This window comes from Felis catus, chromosome A3 (genome assembly GCF_018350175.1).
Source record: "Felis catus isolate Fca126 chromosome A3, F.catus_Fca126_mat1.0, whole genome shotgun sequence".
Lineage (NCBI taxonomy): Eukaryota > Metazoa > Chordata > Mammalia > Carnivora > Felidae > Felis > Felis catus.
Window position 1 is genome coordinate 64,657,531 of NC_058370.1, and position 22,052 is coordinate 64,679,582.

Consider the following 22,052-nt stretch of genomic DNA (forward strand, 5'->3'; position numbering starts at 1 on the left):
GTTTTCATTATGAGCAGAGCTGGGCATTGCCATGTCCCCTCACCAGTGCCACACAGCTCATTAGTGGCAGAGCCAAGATTTGAACTCAGCCTGCCTGACACCAAGTCTGTTCTCTTTCCACCCTACCACAGCTACCTTCCAATGGAAGCCCTCTCCCCCAGTCCTTAGAGCAAGCCTTGTTTCATCTGATTACCTAGAGAGACAGGAGAGAGATTGCTTCCTTCAGAGTACAGTGTTTTTATTTTTATTTTTTTAATTTTTTAATGTTTCTTTACTTTTGAGATACAGAGAGAGACAGAGCATGAGCGGGGGAGGGCAGAAAGAGGGAGACACAGAATCCAAAGCAGGCTCCAGGCTCTGAGCTGTCAACACAGAGCCCGGTGCGAGGCTCGAACCCACAAACTGCAAGATCGTGACCTGAGCCCATGTCAGACCCCCAACCGACTGAGCCCCCAAAGCGCCCCTAGAGTATGCTGCTTTAGAAAACTCTAGGCTCTCAGGTGTGTTGAAGGCTGGCAGGCAGTTGTACCCCCACTTGGGCCAAGGAGGCCAGAGCAGTGGCATAACCACAAGACTAGACCTGGGAATAAATGAGGTGATCAACAGATTAGATTTCCCTTCCTCAAGAGAGAGATGCAAAACTTCTAAGAAAACAAGCCCAGGGTACAAGTACTGTCACCCACCCTTACCTGCCCCAATCAAAAATTGTTCCTCTGGCATACTGTTCGGTTCTCATCCTTTGAAAGATATTATGTGTTGTTCATTGAAAGGTGCACCCTCTTTGAAAAGCACAATGTTCCGTGTAAATGCAGGGCGGTGGTGTTGTTATTGTTACCATGATTATTTCTGCAGGGGAAGAAGAGGAGGGGCCGGGGAGCTGAGGTTCCTTCCCTAGCCCCCTCCCTCCTGCCGTGTCTGCTAACTGATCGGCAGGATGCCTCTGCTAGGTGTCGATAGAAGAGTCAGACCAAAAGTATTGTCTGAGGACATCACGAATAACGCAGGCAGAATGATTCAAAAAGAAATCAATGGTCCTAAAAATAGCAAAGAGACGTTACGGAATAATAACGTCTTCATGGGAAAAAAAGGGGTTGAATGATGTGTTGTATTGTAAAAAATCAAGTGTTTCTAAAATGTCTATACAGAAGTATAAGTGATCAGCTTATAAAAGGGAGAGAAAAGCCTGGTGACATTCAAGCTGAGAAGCCCCTGGACCTCAGACCGTGGCAAAGCCCACTGTGAGAGGACACGCCTTTCCGCTGTGGATTGCAACTTCTTCCTAGTACCCTGGAGGAAAGAGCTGCTGACGAGGAAGGTGGCAATCTTCCCATGGCAAAAATGATCCAGGAAAGAAGGAGCACGCCGCTAAGAGAAGGTTCATTCGCGTGCGTGTGCGCGGACACACACACGTGTGCATGCACACACACACCTGCTCCAGTCTTGGTCGTTGGGTTCATTGTGCTGTATTGAATAGTGTGGGTATTGAATATTTGGGTTCAGCCAAATAGTGGATTTGGCTGAATTGTGCTGAATTCATAATTGTCCTCGGTGTGGGTGTAAAGCAGGTAGATAGTCCCGATTTCAACTTCAACCCAAGGTGGGGGATGGGCCTTCAACCCAGAATCATGAAATTCAAAGAATTGCCAGCTTCCAACGGCTCTTGAGGACTCTCTCTGGCCTTGCTCTCCTGGATAATGACTCAGAACCTCAGAGAAAATGCTGATGGTCGTCCCCAAGAAGAGTGCTCTGGTGGGGCTCTAAGATCCAGCTTTGCATCCTGCCCCACCATCACCATCTCCCTGTGAGCCCCTGCTGGTCCATTGAAGAAACTGGGTTCAAGTTTATTTGGGAAAGTTACATTTGTATCACGGATCGTGACCATTATGTATTTTTCCAACTCTTACTCCTGAAGGTAATATTCTTGTTCGCTAAAACAATGGAACTTAACTGGTACCAGTAACCTAATGGCCAAAATAGGGTTGGAATATTTTATTGGCAAGATGCAAGGTATATGGCTGCCTCTGTGGAGAGGCTTTTCAAAGGTGCAACGTGGACAACTTTCATGTCAATTAGGAAGCTTTTGGATTCAAGTAACAGAAGATCTGACTAACTGTAGTTCACTGATAAGGATAATTGTTTATTTAGAGATTAGTGGTCCCAAGTTTGGTTTAGCAACTCAGTACGGTCATCAGGGGACCAGGCTGTTTGCATTCTCATCCCACTGTCTTGAACTTCTTGGCTTTCGTCCTCAAGCTTCTTGTCTCATGGTTGCAGGATGACTGCCATTGGTCCTTAGATCAAGAACATGCAAGGAAAGATAAAAGGGGGCAAATGGTTTTTTTCCTTGTGCTGCTCTTTTGTCATGGAGAAAATTTTCCCTTAGAAACCCCAGCAGATCTCCCACCATAGAAGGTCTCAGGCTCTGAGCTCACACACAGGCTTCTTCCACTTACTACCTATGTGAGCCTGGGAAAGTTCTGTGTCTCTGTTTCAACGCCCATACAATCATAACGGTAACAGTGCTTATCTCTGAGGATTGACTGAGTCAATACATGCAAAGGTCTTAGAACACTGCCTAGTACATAGCAAGTATTTAAAACATATTAACCATTATTTTTAGTAATCTTGTCATCATGCTCATTATCATTTCCTTGGCCAGATCTGGGTCATATGCTCGAGAGTGTCTCCCAACTCAGAGGTAATGAAGTTAGTCACCAGCTGGAATTTGAGTCTTTAAGAGTCCTTTATTAACAACCTAACATCACGGGCAAAAAAAGACACCTTAAGCATTTGACTTCTAATAACCTTAGCCCAGGAATTTGCTGCTCAGATAATGTTCCTGGGAACGAGGCTGAAGGGAAAGAGATGAGAGAGAAGTCTCTGGGAGGTCAGGTGAGGACAGCGAAGCTCAGAGGCCCTGTGGTCAAACTGGCCAACTTTACAGTTTTGTCCAGAGTGACAGAAGCATTTCAGAGGGTACACTGTCACATGACTATGACTATTCTCGGCAGTTACAAGGACAGTACAATTCCAACTTTGACATTGATCCAAAAGATCATAGGAGGCCAGAGAGACCCAAAGACATGATTTCCTGGATCCTCACTGGCATAAATCTTATTAAGCCAACCATGTCAATTTCCTTTAAAGCAAAGGCCACCAATTTGACATTCTTTTGCCCACCCCACAGCACCTTAAATAGTACTAGGCACAAACATCATAAGCTTTCAACATTGACTGGTTGCTTGATGTGCACATTCTTCCAAATAATAGCAGATGTCCTGGGTTTCTAAGGAGGGTAACTGGTGCATTAGAGGCACCCAGACAACAATATCTACCTGGTGGGTGCTCCTTTTGATTTCTTGGGAGTTGAGGGGGAAAAGATAGTGAAGAAACACCAATATGCCAGACGCTGTTCCAGGTCATCTGCTAACATTGTTTGTTCGTTTCTCACAACAATCCTAGAACTAGGAGGTATCATGATGCCCATCTGTAGGTAAGGAAGCTGAGGCTCAGGAAAGTAGTTATCTGACCTGGTAAGTGGTTGATACACGGCACAGCCAAGGTTGAATCTTGGTCTACCTCACCCCAAACACAGACCTCCTCTGTGCTGTTTTCTGTAGGTGTTCCCTGGATGGAAAGGCAAGGGATCTCAAGTTTGCAGCTGGGATACGAGTAGAAACCTATTTCTCTGTGCTCCGAAGTCATGGGTGTTTCAGCCAGGGAGATGGCAGCCAGGGCACAGGCTGTTCAGGAGCCCCGTGAGCTCAATTTAAAAAAAAATTTTTTTTTTAACATTTATTCACTTTTTGAGAGTCAGAGAGAGACAGAGCATGAGTGGGGGAGGGGCAGAGAGAGAGGGAGACACAGAATCGGAAGCAGGCTCCAGGCTCTGAGCTTTCGGCACAAAACCTGATGCGGGGCTCGAACTAATTGACTGCGAGATTATGACCTGAGCTGAAGTCGGACACTTAACCAACTGAGCCACCCAGGCGCCCCCTAAAATTTGATGTTGGTGTGCCCCTCTCCCCAGCACCAGCCTCATCCACAATCACCAAATGGGTAGTTCTACCCCTGGTGCCCATGCACATGTCTCCAGTTGTTCATATCTTAGACTCAACATGTGGTCAGTGCGCAGCTTGGCTCCCAGGTCTGCAGGATGAAAACCAGCCACTGTCTCTCCAAGTAGACACTGGGTTGCACTCCAGCCCAATCCATCCCTCCCCAGATTGTAGCAAGCAAATCAATTGGGTGGAATTGATTTCCTCCGTAACACAAGAGTTTCAGAAAACAGCGGACATAGACCAGGCCCTGATGACTGGTTTGCAGGTGATTCAATCAGACAGAAACTCAGGATGTTTGAGTGGTGATTTTAGGAAATATCCTCCCTCTTCCCTGGAGTGAATGAAGAATATATTGCCTTCACTGCTTCTGCAGCCATCTTGTGGCCATGAGGGAAGTTGGCCTGTGCCGACACACAGAGGAAGGTAAAGCCAAGAGAAGTGCAGAGAAATACAGTTGATGCCCTAATGAAACTGCATCAAAGCCCACCTTCTCTGGGCTTTATATGAAACAATAAATCCAAGTCATTTTTCAGCTGGTTTGATAGGTTTATGTTTTCTGCTTGCAACCCAAAGCATCCTAGCCAATATACCCCTGCTCTCCTCTCTATACTGTCCCATCCACTTTGGATAGTAAGTGGGTTCCAGCTGAAGGATGAGTCATTTCCAGTTCACAGCTACTATATGGGAAAATGGGTAAAAAGGGACAGGCTCTCGGAGGGACAGGGATTCCCTCTCTTTATTACTATGAACTGAAAAGAAGGCGGTTGTAGGCAGTCGTCTGTCACCTGGGATGGTCCAAGAAGCCAGGTGCAGGGAACCTAGGCAAGACATCTGTGAAGAGGCGCCAATCTTTGCAGACGGTGAATTTTCCTCACCACTCTGGCAGGAGTGGACAAGAGAGCTGTGTCGGCTGCTGGAACTCCACACGCTTTTTATGTTTGTTGCCCTTTTGTCCTCTTTCTTTTCCTTTTAATGTTTTTTAATGTTTACTTATTTTTGAGAGAGAGAGCGTGTGTGAGAGCGAGCAGGGGAGGGGCAGAGAGAGAGGGAGACACAGAATCCAAAGCAGGCTCCAGGCTCGGAGCTGGCAGCACGGAGCCCCCTGCGGGGCTCGACCTCACGGACCGTGAGATCACGACCTGAGCCAAAGTAGGATGCTTAACGGACCGAGCCGCCCAGGCGCCCATTGTCTTCTTTCACATTTATGGAAGTCTTTGGGCTCCCACCTGTCTCGGCTCTGCCAAGGGGTAGGGCGCGAAGCTATATGGTGAATTGCCCTCAGCATCCATTTCTGTTTCTTTCTTGACAAACTGGAGAGGCCGAAAAGCCAAACAGTATAGACCTCTTTGCAGCTGGGGTTCTGAGGGCCATTCACACCCTGCCAGTTACGTGCCCTCTCGCGAGATCTGGCAGGTGAAGCGGGGAGCGATGCATCTTCCTTCCTTTGGCTGTTGCTCCTGGCGAGCACAGAGAAATATTGGGCTTCTCGGCACAGATCCCCCGTGTCCCATGCGGAGGTGAGAGGCAGATGTGTCAGAGGGGGCTCCCTGATTCCTGGCTTGTACCTCGATCGTGTGTCCTTGGACTGATTCCAGTGCTAGTCTCCCCATCCCTGCCTCTTGGGTAGTGGCAGGAGCAGCTGCTCCCTAGAAGGTCAGTGCTGGGATGATGTTCTCGGAGTTCCTGGAGCCAGCCAGAACCGGTGGCTCCTGCAGCCCTTCTAGTGGCCTCGTATTTAACCCTGTGCGCAATACCTCCCTGCTTAAAATCTGCAAGGGGGTTTATGTCTCCCACATCTCAGCTCTGTCTGACACGGGAAACGAAGGCGAACATACTGTTGCTGCTGAGGACAGAGCATCGAAGGGCAGAAGCACTCCTTGGAGCCCACATGGAATTTAGTGGGACAGAATTTGTGTTGCGAGGTCAGCTGGCCGGTTCTCCTTCTTGGACTCAATCGTTGAAGGTCTAGATTTTACTCACTGAGCGAGACTCCATCCTCTTACACAAAATAGAGTCACTATGTCATGCAGTTTGCTGCCTGTGTAGCACTCTCTGCCATGTCCTCAGTCATCACATCCTGTCGCTCTGACGAGAGTAAGAAGCAAGCCTGATATTATAATCCCCATTTTCCCAATGTTCAGAGTGTGTGATCCAACAGACCCTGATAAATAGTTCACCAGTGTTCCAAAATGTCAGATCTTCCAAAGGCTGCAATTCCACCATTAGAGACTCATTTCTCCCGGATTAAACACTGGTCTTTACTGGTTGTTCCTTCGAAATCAGATTATCTAGGATTGAGGGCCATACATGGAGTTCCTGATGTGCCACTATAAATGAGTTTATAGTTTGACTCCCAATAAAAGGGATGTGGCATCATCGGGGGGCCTGGCTGGCTCAGTCAGTACAGCGTGCAATTCTTAATTTCAGGGTCATCAGTTCAAGCCCCACCTTGGGGATAGACTTAATTTATGGGGGGAAAAAAGGAGGGACGTGGCATCACGGAGACACTTGATGCCCACAGGGTGGGGAGTGGGGGATGAGTCTGAGAAGGCACTTGCCAGGGGAAGAGGCAACCGATGCCAGTGATGTTTCCTGGACACCATATAATGTTTCTAATGACCACCCCTGCTGTCACACATCTCTTCTCTTCTGGGTGGGAGAAGGTCACAGATCTGCGGTAGGAACAACCACTGCAGCCAGAGGGGTGAGGGGTGGATCTGAGAGTGAAACTGGCACAGGAACCGGCCTCCTTCCTTTGCCAGGAAACTTGGCAGGATCGGGGCCCTAAAACACCCTGTGTGGTCTGGGCTTTGCCAGAGACCCTGGAGCTACAGCGGCAGAATTCCCCGACTAGGTAGAGAGGAGACGGCTAGGGAGGATTTACTTTGTCAGCGGTTTACTGGATGATTTCCCCATGCTCAGACAAGGATATCAATCGGAGCAGGCTCGCCTGTCTCCAGCGGGCCTGACCCTTCCTGCGAGCTGCAGACCAGCGGTGTTTGCCCCGGGCACCGCTGTCCTGCCCCCACCTCCCCCCCACCCAGCACAGCTGACAGAGGGAACTCACGGGAGACAGCCCAGAGCCACCCGGGAGACGCTAACCCAGGAAGATGGGAGTGCGGAACGCATCCCCAGGTTGAAGCCAGCCGAAACTTCCTTCCCCCCTTTGTTAATGCTTTCCACAGGAGGCGCCGGGCTCAGGGGTGGCTCGCAAAAGCATTTGATGGGAAGAGGTGACACCTCATCTGAAATGCCTTCACCGAGTTTCTGAAGTTGACGGGAGCGTCGGGAAGTGAGGCCGATAAAGTCCGCTGTCCCCTCCAAGCGGGCTAATCAGACGTGAAGTCTTGGCGAGAGATAACCAGGTTATGAGAGAGCCAAAATGACATCGCATCAACTCCACTTCAGATCCTGTACACACCGGTGCCTATCACCGCTCCAGGTGGCTGGCTTCCTCCACACACGAGAGGTATTTTCAGACCGGGACATCTGTCCCCCGCGCGCCCTGTAGCTGTCACTCTGGGGTATGCTGGGAACATGTTTGTCAGCATGTGTAAAGCCACACACGTTAAGGGGAGGCCACTCTGGAGATGAAGCGGGCTTTGTACTCTGCCCTCCTTCCCCACGCCGGCATCGGTAACAGAAAGACCTTGCCCTGGGCACCAGAGACAGAGGCCAGGGCGGGTGCCTTCCGGAACCTTCCCCGAGAGAATCGGACCAGGCTTTCCGTCAGAAGAGTTGTTCGCATCAGCGACGAATTCCAAAAAAGTGTATTCACTTCAGGAGGAAGTGGCTGGCATAGAACCCTCACCACCGGTTTGTGGAGACCGGTGGTGGCCCGTACTTTGAGGATGAGGAAAAGAAACAAAGGACAACGGGAGTGGGTTTGGAGGCAGTTGTGAATGCCATATCTGTTTAATTATAGCTCCCTCTTTAGCTGACGTGGGTCCTTTCCTCCTCGAATGAAAACATCCAAGCAACTTGAAATGTGACAGGGAAAAATGTTCTCTGTTCTGCTCCCTACCTCGCATCCTGGCTCAGGGCACGGGCACCAGCACACTCGGAGCCTTTTTTCACCAGATAGTTTATGTGTCATGCAAGAGTTGCCTGCATGACACAGATAACTCGGGGAACAGCACAAAGTAAATGAGATGCATTAGTGCCTGGATGGGAACTGAAGATATAAGTTCTCAGAACTTCTTGTTTAATTTATAGACACGGCTTTCCCTCCTGTGCTTAAGATTTCAAAATAGTAATCATATTCTGAAGAGGAGATATTCCCACTCCAGGTACTAATATCAATATGTAAAAGAAAATCATTAACTCGCTGTACCTCTCAGCAGCACCTATTATATGTCAACAAGCTAACTGAGGTGATAAAACAAACTGTTAGTGGAAATTTAATTACCAGCCATTGAGATTTGGGCAAGGACCGAGGATTCTAGATTCATTACTCTGGCACCGGAGGCTGCTTGAAGCAGCCATCCGCCCGGAACGAACATTTTTAATAGGTGTTTTCCTTCCCACTAAAAAATCAGAGCACCAAAGGCCAATCGGAAACTTTTCAAATCCAGTTCCTTAGGGAGAGCCAGGGTGCGGTGGAGTGGAGGCCCGAGCAAAAAGAAAATAAAACTGTCCGTTTCCAAGCGCTTGCCTGGTCAACTTCGGGGACGATTGGGGCCTGTGAGGTCATTTCGTAAGCGGTTTCTGCACATTTAATTCTGTCCGATTCCTGGCCAATGGCCACTTTTCAAGCCGGCGTGATTTGTCATTTATAATATGATAAATAAAACAGGGTCCCCCTCTCTGTGAAGCTGGCTAAGCTGTGTTCCCTTCTCCAGATACCCGAGCTGGGCTTGTCTTGCCACCCCCCCCCCCAGTCCCACTGCAAAGAACCCCTTAATGGTGCCCTTACCCACCACCTTCATTCACCTTGGGTATGAGCCCGGGCACAGTATCTGGCAAGTGAACGGTGTCCAATAAAAGGTTTAGTGTATGATAGATGCCAGTTGGACTCTGATGTCACCTGGAAGCCCCTTGCTCCAAGATCTGGGTACAAAAGGCATGAAGCCACACCGATTCCAAGTCACAAGTCCTCTCACAAAATGTGTGCAGATTCCTTTATTTTTATTTTTAACATTTATTTAGTTTTGAGAGACAGAGCGAGACAGAGCATGAGTGGGGGAGGGCAGGGACCCAGAATCCAAAGCAGGCTCCAGGCTCTGAGCTGTCAGCACAGAGCCCTATGCGAGGCTCGAACTCACGGACCGCAAGATCGTGACCCGAGCCAGAGTCGGACGCTTAACTGACTGAGCTACCCACGCGCCCCTACAAAACATGTGCAGATTCTTGGAGGGGGTGCTTATCGAGGCGACTTCAAGTTCAGAGTCTTGTCTGCGTCCCATACTATGTCAACCCTAGAATGAAACTCGGCCACCTTTTCAGTTTTATAAAGAAAAAGTTGTTCGTATCAAGCAATTTTTTGAATGGTTATTTGTTTCTGAGAGGGAGAAACAGAGCATGGTGGGAGGGAGCGGCAGAGAGAGAAGGAAACACAGAATTTGAAGCAGGCTCCAGGTTCTGAGCTGTCAGCTCAGAGCCTGATGCAGGGCCTGAACTCATGAGCCGTGAGATCCTGACCTGAGCCCAAGTCCGACGCTTAACCCACTGAGCCACCCAGGTGCCCCGTATCAAGTATTTTTGAATTGGCGGGTTTTCATGAAATCAGAGGGCCATGAAGTTGTACGTCGGGGGGATCGCAGGTCTGAGCCCTCCACCAGCTTGCTTCTTCGCTCCGTTGCTGCTTCCCACCCCCCAGTTCCCCTCCTTTCATTATGCAGAATTGAGCCAGCCTGCATTGGGGTGGGGGGATAGGTAATAGAGTGATCAACCTTCCTGGTTTGGCTGGATCTGAGGGGTTTCCTGAGGGGCAGGACTTTCAGTACTAAAACTAGGACCACAAAGTGGATGGTTGGTCCCCTTCAAAGAAACGACCGTCCCAACACAGAGAGTGCCGGCTATTGAGAAATGACGCATTCTCTTCTTCCTTATACTACAGTCCTCCTCCTTTGCTCACCCGGAATGGCCCCTTATAGATCACTGTTCTCAATCTTAGCTATAGCATAGAATCATCTGCAGAGATTTAAAATATCTCGGGGTCCAGGCCACATCAAAGAACACTTGAATCAAAAGCTCTGGGAATAGGACCTAGGCCATAGTGCATTTTAGAGTTTTCTAGATGATTCCAATGTGCAACCAAGGGTGAAAACCAATGCATAGGGAGAAATGACTTCAGGGAGCTCTTAAGGTTGGGCTCCTTTGGCTGTGTCTGTTCAGCAGCCTGAACTACCTGAAAAGCCTCAAAAGGAGTCCATGTTTTGGTAAAATGAATGACGTCCAAATGCGTTGTGAATCTATCTGACTCTACTGTCTACATTTTCTCCAGTCTCATTAAAACAGCTAAACTTGTTTTTATCACTTCCTTTCTCCCTTCTTAAAGAAACTCTTAGGCTTGCAAGTTTCTTGGTAGGTGGCTCGGACTGATTGACATCTGAGGCTTTCCAAATGCAAATGACATGACCCCAAGGCCCTACCCCTGGGGACATTTTGTAAAGAGAGGTGAGGCTGCACTAAAAATATGTATTTAGCTACCTAGATGACCTTGACAAGCTCAGGTAACCCTGGTCTGGTTATCCATCTGAAGACTGAGGTTAAATAATCTTATCAGTCCCTTCCTATGAAGGACTTCTGAGTTCTGGGTCTGTAAGTTCTCTTTAAGCAATTCCACTTAAGATCCCAAGATTTGACATTCCTGCCTCAGGACTTTTTAAGCAGAGAGAAATCTCTACCTTTGGTTCTGTCTCCAAAAACTTCACTAATGTTTCTGCTGCCGCTGCTGTGGTTAGAGGTACCAAGAGAAATTTCTATCCAAGTCAGCTGAGTCTATGTGGAGACTGCAGGTCTCTGTGCCTCAGTTTCCTCACCTGATACATGGAGGTGGGGGACGGGGAAAAGAGAAAAGGGTTGTGATGGGGACAAAGCTGTGTCGCTCATATGTTAATTTCACAAACATTGATTGTATCCTTACTATGTGGGCAAAGATGAGTAAGACAAGGTCCTTGCCTTCAAGGGGCTTATAATCTAGTAGATACCTAGTAAGAGCTATCAAAGGGCTCTGTACGGTGAAGTATATTATATAAAGTTAAGACGTAGTGGTGTCATTGAAAGGAAGCCTTCGGAAGCTGATGTCATTATATTCAACCAGACCAACTGAACTGAATCCAAGTCAGTAGAATAGAGTGGCTTATCTTTTTTTTTTTTTTAAGTAATCTCTACACCCAAAATGGGGCTTGAACTCACAACCCTGAGATCAAGAGTCATATACTCCACCAACTGAGCCAGCCAGGCACCCCTAGAGCTGTGCTGGTAACATTATTTAAAAGAGGAAATATTTAGCATTCACTGAATGTCTAAAGAATTTGCAACCCCTTGCTGGTGTCTTGCATGTGGCTAATGCTGCGTAACTCTTCACTGCGGCCTCGAGTTGAAAGCGTCTAAAACAGTGTCTGACACCATTGTGCCCATTTCACAGATGAGCAATCTGAGGTGAGAAATAAAGAAAAGTTGATAGCCTGAGAAGACAGCTCCAGAGGGAAGTTCTAACTTTCCAGGGCACCATCCCCGGGCTTTACAGAACTTCCTCTTCCTCAGCTTCCTTTTTCAATCTGGAGAGATCGCAGGCCCTTTGCACTATTAATTCACTATTAATTTGCGTTTGTTCTTCCGTCTTTCTTCACTATCCTGCCTCTTCCTGACATTCAAGCAACTTCTTGATATTGAGGTCTCAGCTCAGAGGTCACCTGCCCAGAGTGACCAGGCTCGATTAGACGTGCTGGTTCCTCTCTATTAAATTTTCTTTTATGGTCGTCATGGCACCTATTTTCTGGGCTTCGTAGCAATTCTCCTGATCTTTCATTTGTGCATTGTCTTCTTCTCTTGCTAAAACCTCCATGAAAATAGGATTTGGTCTCAGTAGTGACTCTATCCATTATGCCTGAAACACTGTTTGGTACGTAGCAGGTGCTCAATAAAAATGTGTTGAATTAATCAATATGTTTGCATTCTCTCTGAGATACTGACGATGGGAAGGCTAGCACAGGAGAATGGAAATGTCTCAACTCTCACAGCTAGGCTGGTCAGCTGCTCTCTCGGTACCTTAGCTTTCTTGGCTATAAAACCCAACGGAGGACCCGGGGATGGAGGCATTGTGGACCAAATGAGAAATCTGTGGTGAAAGTGCTCTGACCAGAGAAAACACGAGTTAAGTGGGAGACGTTATTATCTTCCGCCATCTGCTTTACTTTAATCTTTTTTTCCCTCTGTAAGCGGACCTATTGATTGCAGCTTGCTGCAGGAAGCTCTCACTGTCTAATTACTGCCCCAGCTCAGCCTGTCACCGTGTCCTCCACAGTCAGCACGTCCTGACACTGACCCCTGATACCACAGCCCTTTGCAGATCAGCCGCTTCTGGCACTGTGCGCCCGGCACAGAGGAGGCAGGTCTGGCCCCGCCGGCTGTAAGGGGGTCTGCTCTCCTCTCTGGGGGGCGCTGAAGCCCCCAGCGAGGCAGGCAGCTGGGGAGGGGCAAGGATACAGGTGCTGCGGCAGCCAAGGCCAGTGGGAGCACAGCCCTTCCCTGGAGCCACAGGCCTGCAGCCGCACAGTGTGTCCATTGCACACAATTTTGACCATTCTCAGGTTCTGGGTTCTGAGAGAATGTTCCCTGCCAATTCTTTCTGGCCTGACATATTATTAGTTGTGGCGGGGTGGTGGGGGGGGGGAGGGGTAGGACAACCAATCTTTTCTTATGCTGGGCAATAATGATTCCTTTCCCATAAATTGTAGAACGTTTCAGAACATCCAGGGTATTTTCACATACATTACTTCCCCTGACACTCACAACCCTGCTGTGGTTAATATTTCTTTCTTTCTTTCTTCTTTTTTTTTTTTTTTTTTTTTTTTAATAGGAATGGGACTGTGGTCTTGAGAACTGAAGGTGTGATTTTCCCAGGTTCAAACAGTCAAGTAGTGAAGAGGGGAATGAGAATGCTGGTTTTCTGACTCCCCATCCAGACTTACAGCATAGTCCCTCCCAGGGCTGACTCTGGCTGTGCACAAATAATGGGAGTTAAAAACGGTGCTTGAGAGGGGCGCCTGGGTGGCGCAGTCGGTTAAGCGTCCGACTTCAGCCAGGTCACGATCTCGCGGTCCGTGAGTTCGAGCCCCGCGTCGGGCTCTGGGCTGACGGCTCAGAGCCTGGAGCCTGTTTCCCATTCTGTGTCTCCCTCTCTCTCTGCCCCTCCCCCGTTCATGCTCTGTCTCTCTCTGTCCCAAAAATAAATAAACGTTGAAAAAAAAAATAAAAAAAAAAAAAAAACAGTGCTTGAGAAAAACTCCCAGAAGGTATCAGGACTTTTAAAGTGCTTTTAAAGAAGCAAATGCTTTTGGGGCACTTGGGTGGCTCAGTCAGTCAAGCATCCAACTTGGGCTCAGGTCATGATCTCACGGTTTGTGAGTTCAAGCCCCGCATCAGGCTCTGCGCTGACAGCTTGGAGCTTGGAACCTGCTTTGGATTCTCTGTCTCCCTCTCTTTCTGCCCCTCTGCCAGTTGTGCTCTGTCTCTCTCTCTCTTAAAAAACAAAAAAAAACAAAAACAAAATGCTTTTTTGGCCAGCAAAGGACACGGAGATGTGCCAGCAATGACATCTCAGTTTTGTGTCTGTCATTTAGAAGGGGGGGGGGGGGGAAGATACAAGCAAATAGCACGAGTTTTCTGGGTTTTGTTTTAATTTGTTTCTTTAAGTTTTTTTTTAAAACGTTTTTATTTATTTTTGAGGGAGAAAGAGATGATGAGCAGGGGAGAAGCAGAGAGAGAGGGAGGCAGAGGATCCAAAGTGGGTTCTGCACTGACAGCAGAGAGCCCGACAGGGGGCTTGAACTCATCAGCCGTGACATCATGACCTGAGCCCAAGTTGGAAGCCTAACTAACTGAGCCACCCAGGCACACCTTGTTTTAATTCTTAAATAAACCACAATTTTGTCTTGGATTCAACCCCTGTAGAAATAACTGAATCAAGTAAACCTCAGACTAGGATAGTGTCATATAGAAAGTGCTTGGCAAATACTTGTTGAATGAATACATGAATATTGACCTAGATTATAAATAGCCTGTGCTAGCTTTCATCACTGATCTTAATGAAAAAGAAATCATTATCAGATACAGATTCATGAAGTGCTCTAATATAGTGGGGTATTGCTTTACTTTATAGTTTAAAAGATGTTTCTTGGGGCGCCTGGGTGGCTCAGTCTGTTGAGCATCCGACTTCGGCTCAGGTCATGATCTCGCAGTCTGTGGGTTCGAGCCCCGCGTCAGGCTCTGTGCCGACAGCTTGGAGCCTGGAGCCTGTTTCAGATTCTGTGTCTCCCTCTCTCTGACCCTCCCCTGTTCATGCTCTGTCTCTCTCTCTCTCAAAAAAATAAACGTTAAAAAAAATTTTTTTAATAAAAAAAGAAAAGATGTTTCTTGTACAATATCTCAATTGATCTTCCAATAGCCCTAGGAAATATGTGATTTTATAGATGAGGAGACTGAGGTCTGGAGAAATCGATTGTTTGCCCAAGATCAGAAAGATAGTAGGTGGCCATGTCCATTTCTTACAAGACAGTGGACTAGACCCTCTGATCAACCTTCCCAATGAGAACAGCTATATGTTCTGGATAAAATAAAAAGAAAATTTTAAATGTACTAATGAGGTGGAAAGAAATTAAAGAACATTCAAGCCAAAAACCAGATGAAAGTAAAAATTCAGAGAAATAACTTAAGTACTGATGTTGGCTTTGACCTTGAAGGCATTTGCCAAATCACGTAAAATTTGGTTTCAGTTTTCACAGCCTCACAGAGCAAGGGGGAAAGAAGAAAAAGTCTAGGGCTTATCTAAGGTGGGGGATATAGTAAAGATCCCTGTGCATAAATCCGAGACCCCCAAATTATGCTTCATGTGTAAAGATAAATGAAAAGTAACCTATACTTTATTTCTACTATGGGAACTACAAAGAAAATTACATACATCAAATTTTGACCCTAAACAGAGGGAAGAATTATTCTGAGAATTTATAACCATATCCAGCTTTTTGTAGGCTTGCACATCGAATTCCCACTCCCTGGGTGGCCCAAAAAGCCTCAAGTTAAAATTTGGAGGAAGTGAATTTGAATTATCAATGGTCCCAGGCACCTAGGAAGTAAGATGCTACCTCTCTGGAGGAATTTTAATCCAAACCTCAAAGAATTCCCATAGATAAAATTTGAAAGCAAGAAACTCACAGTCAAAAATCATTAAGCGTTCAAGGAAGCAAAGTACCATTAGCAAGAGTCAGCAAACAGCAAAACTGAACCCACGAAGACATCAGATGTGGAAATGACCAAATATAAATATAAAACATTACGTTTAATGCATTTAAAGAAATAAAGGAAAGGATTAAAAGCATGACCAGAAGTAAAAGGCTATAAAAATGCCCAAGCAGACTGGAAAAGAATTCCAACAGGATTTTTATCTAAATAAATAAGTAAATAAGTAAATAAATAAAATTGTTGACATTAAAATATCAATAGATGGATTCAACAGAAGATTAGACACACTGAATATGCTACTAGACAACTAGAATATAGATGTGAAAAAAAAAAATGATCCAGAATGCAGCTCAGGAAGACAAAAAGAAGGATGATGTCAAAGAAATGTAGCTTCATATATAGGATTGAGTGAATATGTTTACACATAGCTCAAGACAATTTATAGAGGAGGAGGAGAAGAATAGGGCAGAGGTAATATTTGAAAAGATAAGAATTTTCCATAGATTCTGAGCCCCCCAAATGCTAAGAAAGATAAAGAAAAGATAATATTAAGTGGCAGTGAAGGGCCCAATATGTAGTATAACTTGCAGAGATATTTGGGTCCCTGACATTTGTTCTAGGTTCATATCACAGGTTTAAAACCAAGCTGGGAGTGACTAGTAAGGATTATCTTCATACACAAGCATACTATATTATACTGTACTGAACTTTGTGGTCATACGGTATATTGTATGTATAACACCAACATTGTACATGAGATTGAGCTTGGAAAGGGAAGATATTGTTCCAAAGAGTCTGATGTGACTCTCTCTCACTTAAAACTGCCATCTACGACAAGATACTCTCATGAAAACTAGGGTCCAGAAGCTTACACCTCTGTCTCTCTCTGCTGTGTATTCTCACTGCACTGACTTCCATTCATATATTTTTTTTATTTATTCAAAAATGATTTTTAATGTTTTATTTATTTTTGAGAGACAGAGAGAGACAGCATGAGTGGGGGAGGAGCAGAGAGAGAGAGAGGAAGTCATAGAATCTGAAGAAGGCTCCAGGCTCTGAGCTGTCAGCACAGAGCCTGGCACGGGGCTTGAACCCACAAACTGTGAGATCATAACCTGAGTCGAAGTCGGATGCCCAGTCGACTGAGCCACCCAGGCGCCCCCCCCTCCCATCCATATTTTTTAGGTAACCAGACATCTTCTGAATTATCCAAGCCTGTATCTGATTTGTTTATCAATCTGAACCTACTGCTAATGTTTATCAATACAGATCAATACGTGGTCATGCATATATACCCATGCATATCACACTGCAATCACAGAACACAAAAGACAAAGAGAAAATCTTAAAGGCAGTCAGAGAGAAGAAACATCATTTTCCAAAGGATGATTATTGAACTAGCAACTGGCTTCTCAGTAACAATTGGTGCCAGAAGATATTGGGAAAACGATCTTCAATGTATTGAAAGAAAATACTTAGCAACCTAAAGCCCTATACTTAGGGGAAAAAATACATTTCAAAGCATTTTCAGACAAACGAATTTTTTTACCAACAGGTCCTCACTAAGGAAAAGTAGCAAATACTGAAAAATAAAATGGTACAATTCCAAAAATTGTGGAAATCAGCTAAAGTAGTTCTTAGAAGAAAATGTTTAACCTTACATAATGATGCTAGAGATGGGGAATTAAGAATTAAGAAGCTAAGCATCTGACTTGGAAACGTAGCCAAGGCCAGGGATCCCACTTTAACCTGCTGCGTTGCCACAGTCTGAGAGAACTACGTCAACGTGAATTGTACCTAAGAGCCCTCAGAGAGATCCAAACATAAGTGGTGATGAAATTATCGAATGCCACACAGTCAGATATGATAGTGTCTTTTCCTGTTCCCTGAGATTTTGGTTCTGGGAATTGGGACGGTAAGGATATAGCCTGGAGTTGGAGAATGGGGCAGGATCAGAACATCTGTTGTTACTCTTTCCCTCAAGGTTGGGAGCCCTTAGCTTCTGCTTGTGTTCTGGCCTCTTTAAGCCCAGGCGTCCCCCTCTACTCGAGCCAGCAGAAGCCCAGAAGTACAGAGGCAGGATTCAGAAAAGCACTTATTAAATGCAGGGGGCAAAAACAAATGAGACACAGCCTCTGAAAAGTTAGATTGTCTTTTGGAGGTAGGCATTGCACACAAAGGAAACGAAACATCTTTCCACTCACTCAGGAAAGCTCATATCTCTGGTCCTCTCCAAATAAGTATGTAACTTTGCTTTCTGCCTTCGGATGGAATCCATTAGTGGATGAGAACCATCTGACATGATTCACAAAGTCTGGTGGCCAGAGTTGGCAGGGGCTCCTTATTTGTCCAATACGCAACCCCGGACATTGAAGACTTGTGCCTGTCACTGACTATGTAACTTCCCTGAGACTTCCAGTCTTAATCTAGCTGATGATGTGACCAAAACTGAGCTGGGAACGTGCTTTGGTGAGAAGGTGTTATAAAATACAAGATGTTGATTGTCACCAAAGTCTAGCTTCCTTTAGAAGTCTAGTAAAAGGCCTGTTTCTCTATAGGCATCTTGAAAACATTCTTTCCCATGGAAGCCAATGGTCTGATCCAACAATTTGTGTAAGAAGTCAACTTAGGAAAACTGAATTCTGTGTGACCTTAAATAATTCACACCCCTCTGAGTCTCTGAGTTGTCACAGTTTTGTTTATTTGTGTGTGTGTTTAAAATTTTTATTGCATGTCTCTCTGCCTGTTTTGTTTTTCTCCAGTGAATAAAGAGTTTGGATTAGGAGAAGGATTCTTTTAATTAATTAATTAATTAATTATCCATTCATCACTTACATATAACATCCTGTGCCCTCCTTAATGCCCATCACCTACTTTCCTCACCCCCATCAACCCTCAGTTTGTTTTCTGTATTTAAGAATTCTTTATGGTTTGCCTCCGTCTCTGTTTTTATCTTTTTCCTTCCCTTCCCCTATGATCATCTGTTAAGTTTCTTAAATTCCACATATGAATGAAATCATGTGATTTCTGTCTTTCTCTGACTGACTTATGTCATTTAGCATAATACCCTCCAGTTCCATCCACGATCTTACAAATGGCAAGATTTCATTCTTTTTTATCACTGACTAGTATTCCAGTGTGTGTGTGTGTGTGTGTGTGTGTGTGTGTACCACATCTTCTTAATCCATGCATCAGTTGATGGACATTTGGGCTCTTTCCATAATTTGACTGTTGTTGATAACGCTGTTATATACACTGGGGTGCATGTGCTAGAGGAAGGATTCTCAACCTTGACTTCATTTAGAATCACTGGGGAGGCATTAAAATACACTGATGCATAGGTCCCTTTCAAGCTGGTTGAATTAGAATCTCTGGAAGCAGAGTCTTGGCTCTAGTATTTTTATAAGAGATTTTGAGGCACAGTGAGGATTTGAACTCCCATACCAGATGATGTCTGCAGTCCTTTCCAGTTCTCTGATTCTGTGACCCAGGCATGTACAAGGCTGCAGCCTGTGGCCCCTTGGGATTCAGTACAGATGAGTTGTCTGAATCACACCACAATACTCTGAATACAATCCTTGACCTTGGTCAATCGTCTGAGGGTCATTACCTCATCTCACATCCACAAAACTGCCCACTGATGCTCCACATCTGAATCAGAAGACTGGCCTGTAGGGTCATTCTGATATGTGAAGGCAGAGGAAACCCAGACCTACACTAATAACGGAGCAACTACTCTGTACCAGGCACGTACATATGTAATTGCTAATTCTCACAACCTCTTTTCAGTACAGGCTACATTATTTCCATTTTAAAAAAGGAAACAAGAGGCTCAGGGAAGTTAAGCAACTTGTCTAAAGCAATAGCTGGGTGAGAGATTCACACTCACATTCCGTCTAGATTCAAACACCACATTCTTTCCATTATACTGACTTGGCCAAAGATGAAGCCATGCCCTGGGCCACGAGAGGATGTGCTAAGGCAGAACCACTGGGGTTTGGCTGGGTCACTGGCTATCGGAGTCCCAAGAGAAGACCCTTAACCAGCTGGGAGCTGAGTCCAATGGTCTGCTTAGCTCCAGGCCTCTCTGGGCGGGAAGACAGCGTTCTTGACTAACACACATCAGGCTGCCAGCCTCAGTTTGTATTTTTACAGTCTACTAATTAGGCCATTTTAACTAATTTGTTTGCATTTTGTATGAGCAAGTTGGGCTTTTGGATTGACTAATGTAATTGCAGCTGGTTTCTGCCAAATACAAATTACTCAGTCTAGTGTGGGCTAGAGAGAAAAGCAAATATTTAATAGACATCAATACCCTTGTAGCTTTTTAGTGGAGCCCTTTTTTCCCTATGGAAAGTTGAAATAATTTCTCCAACATCTGATTGAACTTTCATGTTAGGGAATTACTTTTTAATCATTTTTTAAAAAAATAATGAGGCAAAGGCTTTCGTGGCTCTGTTAAGGTTTATCTCTGATCCATTTACCCCTAAGCTCAAGAAACTTACGGGACTTTTCCATTTTCAGGCTGGCTCTCCACAATCTCTTTCTGCTTGGGATATTCCAGTGACCACCAACCAATCCATATCACAGATTGTCACAGCCAGAAGGGGGCTGAGAGCTCATCTAGTCCAGTGGTTCTCAAAGTGTGTCCCGGGATGAGCAGCACCATCATCACCTGGGAATATGCTAGAAAGGCAAATTCTCAAGCCTTCTGAGTCAGGAATTCTGGGGGTAAGGCTGAGAAAACTACATTTTTTTTAATTTTTTTTTAATGTTTATTTATTTTTGAGACAGAGAGCATGAATGGAGGAGGGTCAGAGAGAGAGGGAGACACAGAATCTGAAACAGGCTCCAGGCTCTGAGCTGTCAGCCACAGAGCCCGATGCGGGGCTTGAACTCACGGACCGCGAGATCATGACCTGAGCCGAAGTCGGCCGCTCAACCGACTGAGCCACCCAGGCTCCCGGAGAAAACTACATTTTAACAAGCCCTCCAGGTGATTAAGACGCAGGCTGAACTTTAAGACCGCTGATTTAGTCTAACATCTCATTCTACAGATGAGGAAACTGAGGCCCAGGAAGAACCCGAGCTTGTGCTCATGGCACGGACTGTGTCTGCTTCACTCACTGCACATCCTCTGGGTTTAGTCCAGTGTGATAAGCACTCGGTGAATATTTGCCGAATGAATGAACCATGCAATGGATGAGCTAGAGCTAGAAACAAAGTCTCTTGATTCTATGTTACTCCCTCAGTGCCTCTCTGGCTCTGAGGAAGAAGGGGAACCTGGGGAGGAACTCCTTCCTGGTTTTTGCTTTGTGAGAAGGGCAAGGACTAGGGATTGCAACATTATATTCCTGTGTCCTGGCCCCTAGGGGGATGGCAGTCCTCCTCCCACAGCCTTGCTCCTAAACCAGGGATAACCTGGCTCCCCTGTCTCTAGCCTGGTGGATGATAGGGCCCAAACCCCACAGGGGATTGTTTCTGTCACTTTCAAAGACCCTAACATTGTCTGAGGCAGAACCAGAACCCTTGTCTGGGTGTTTGATTCCCTGGCCAATAACTTCTGGTCAGCTAGTAAATGGGGAGAATGAATTGAGATTGGATTTATGAAAAAGGGGATTTCTTTTTTTTTCTTCTTCTTCTTTCAGAGAGGAAGCACAAGTGCGAGTGGAGGAGAAAGGCAGAGGGAGAGAGAAAGACAGACAGAGAGAGAGAGACAGAGAGAGAGAGAAAGAATCTTAAGTAGGCTCTACTCTCCACATGGAGCCTGACGCGGGGCTCAATCCCACGACCTGGGCTCATGACCTGAGCTGAAATCAAGAGTCACACGCTCAAATGATCAAGCTACCCAGGCACTGTGAAAAGGGGGATTCCTAAGCAGAGAATGCTACAAAGGTGAGTCCTTCAGATTAAATTACTGGATCCTATGAAGCCAGACCAAAACAAAACAAAACAAAAAAAAACCAAAAAAACAAAAAAACAAACAAAAAAAAAACCCAGTCCTGGTTCTCAAAACTTCTGATTGCAGATCTGCAGAGACGGGTTGACTAGATCCGAATGAAGTACTCTCCACTGCCTTGAGCCCCCCGGCCTGGCCTGCTGACCTTCTAGGAAATGAGAAGAAGGGAAAGACAAACAGTGCCCATAAGTTCTCAAACAGATAAACAAGGGAGTCTCCCTGGGCCATGAGGAACAGGCTTCTAGAGAGGGTGCCTCTGTCCTTAATCCGGTTAAATTCTCCTATGAACTATCTAAGCAACTAAAAGTACCAAGCCATCTGGATTTAGTCACTCAAGGAGTTTATGTTCTTCTAACCTCAAGTTCAAATGGCTCTCATGACACAGCTTCCCAAATCCCTTGCTTCTGCTTGTCTACGTGTCTCATGGAGCCCTGAGAAGGATAGTGCAATCTTTTCAACACTCACAGCATCCTCTTTACCATCTCTGGAGCGCTCAATGCTTTCCTAGCTATTTCCAAATTTCCCTGAGACCTCAAGGAAAACTTTGATAATCTCATTCACTTACAGGTGGCCCCAACTAATAAGAGCTGCTGCCTCCACCCCGTAGAAGATTTACGCTAAAGATT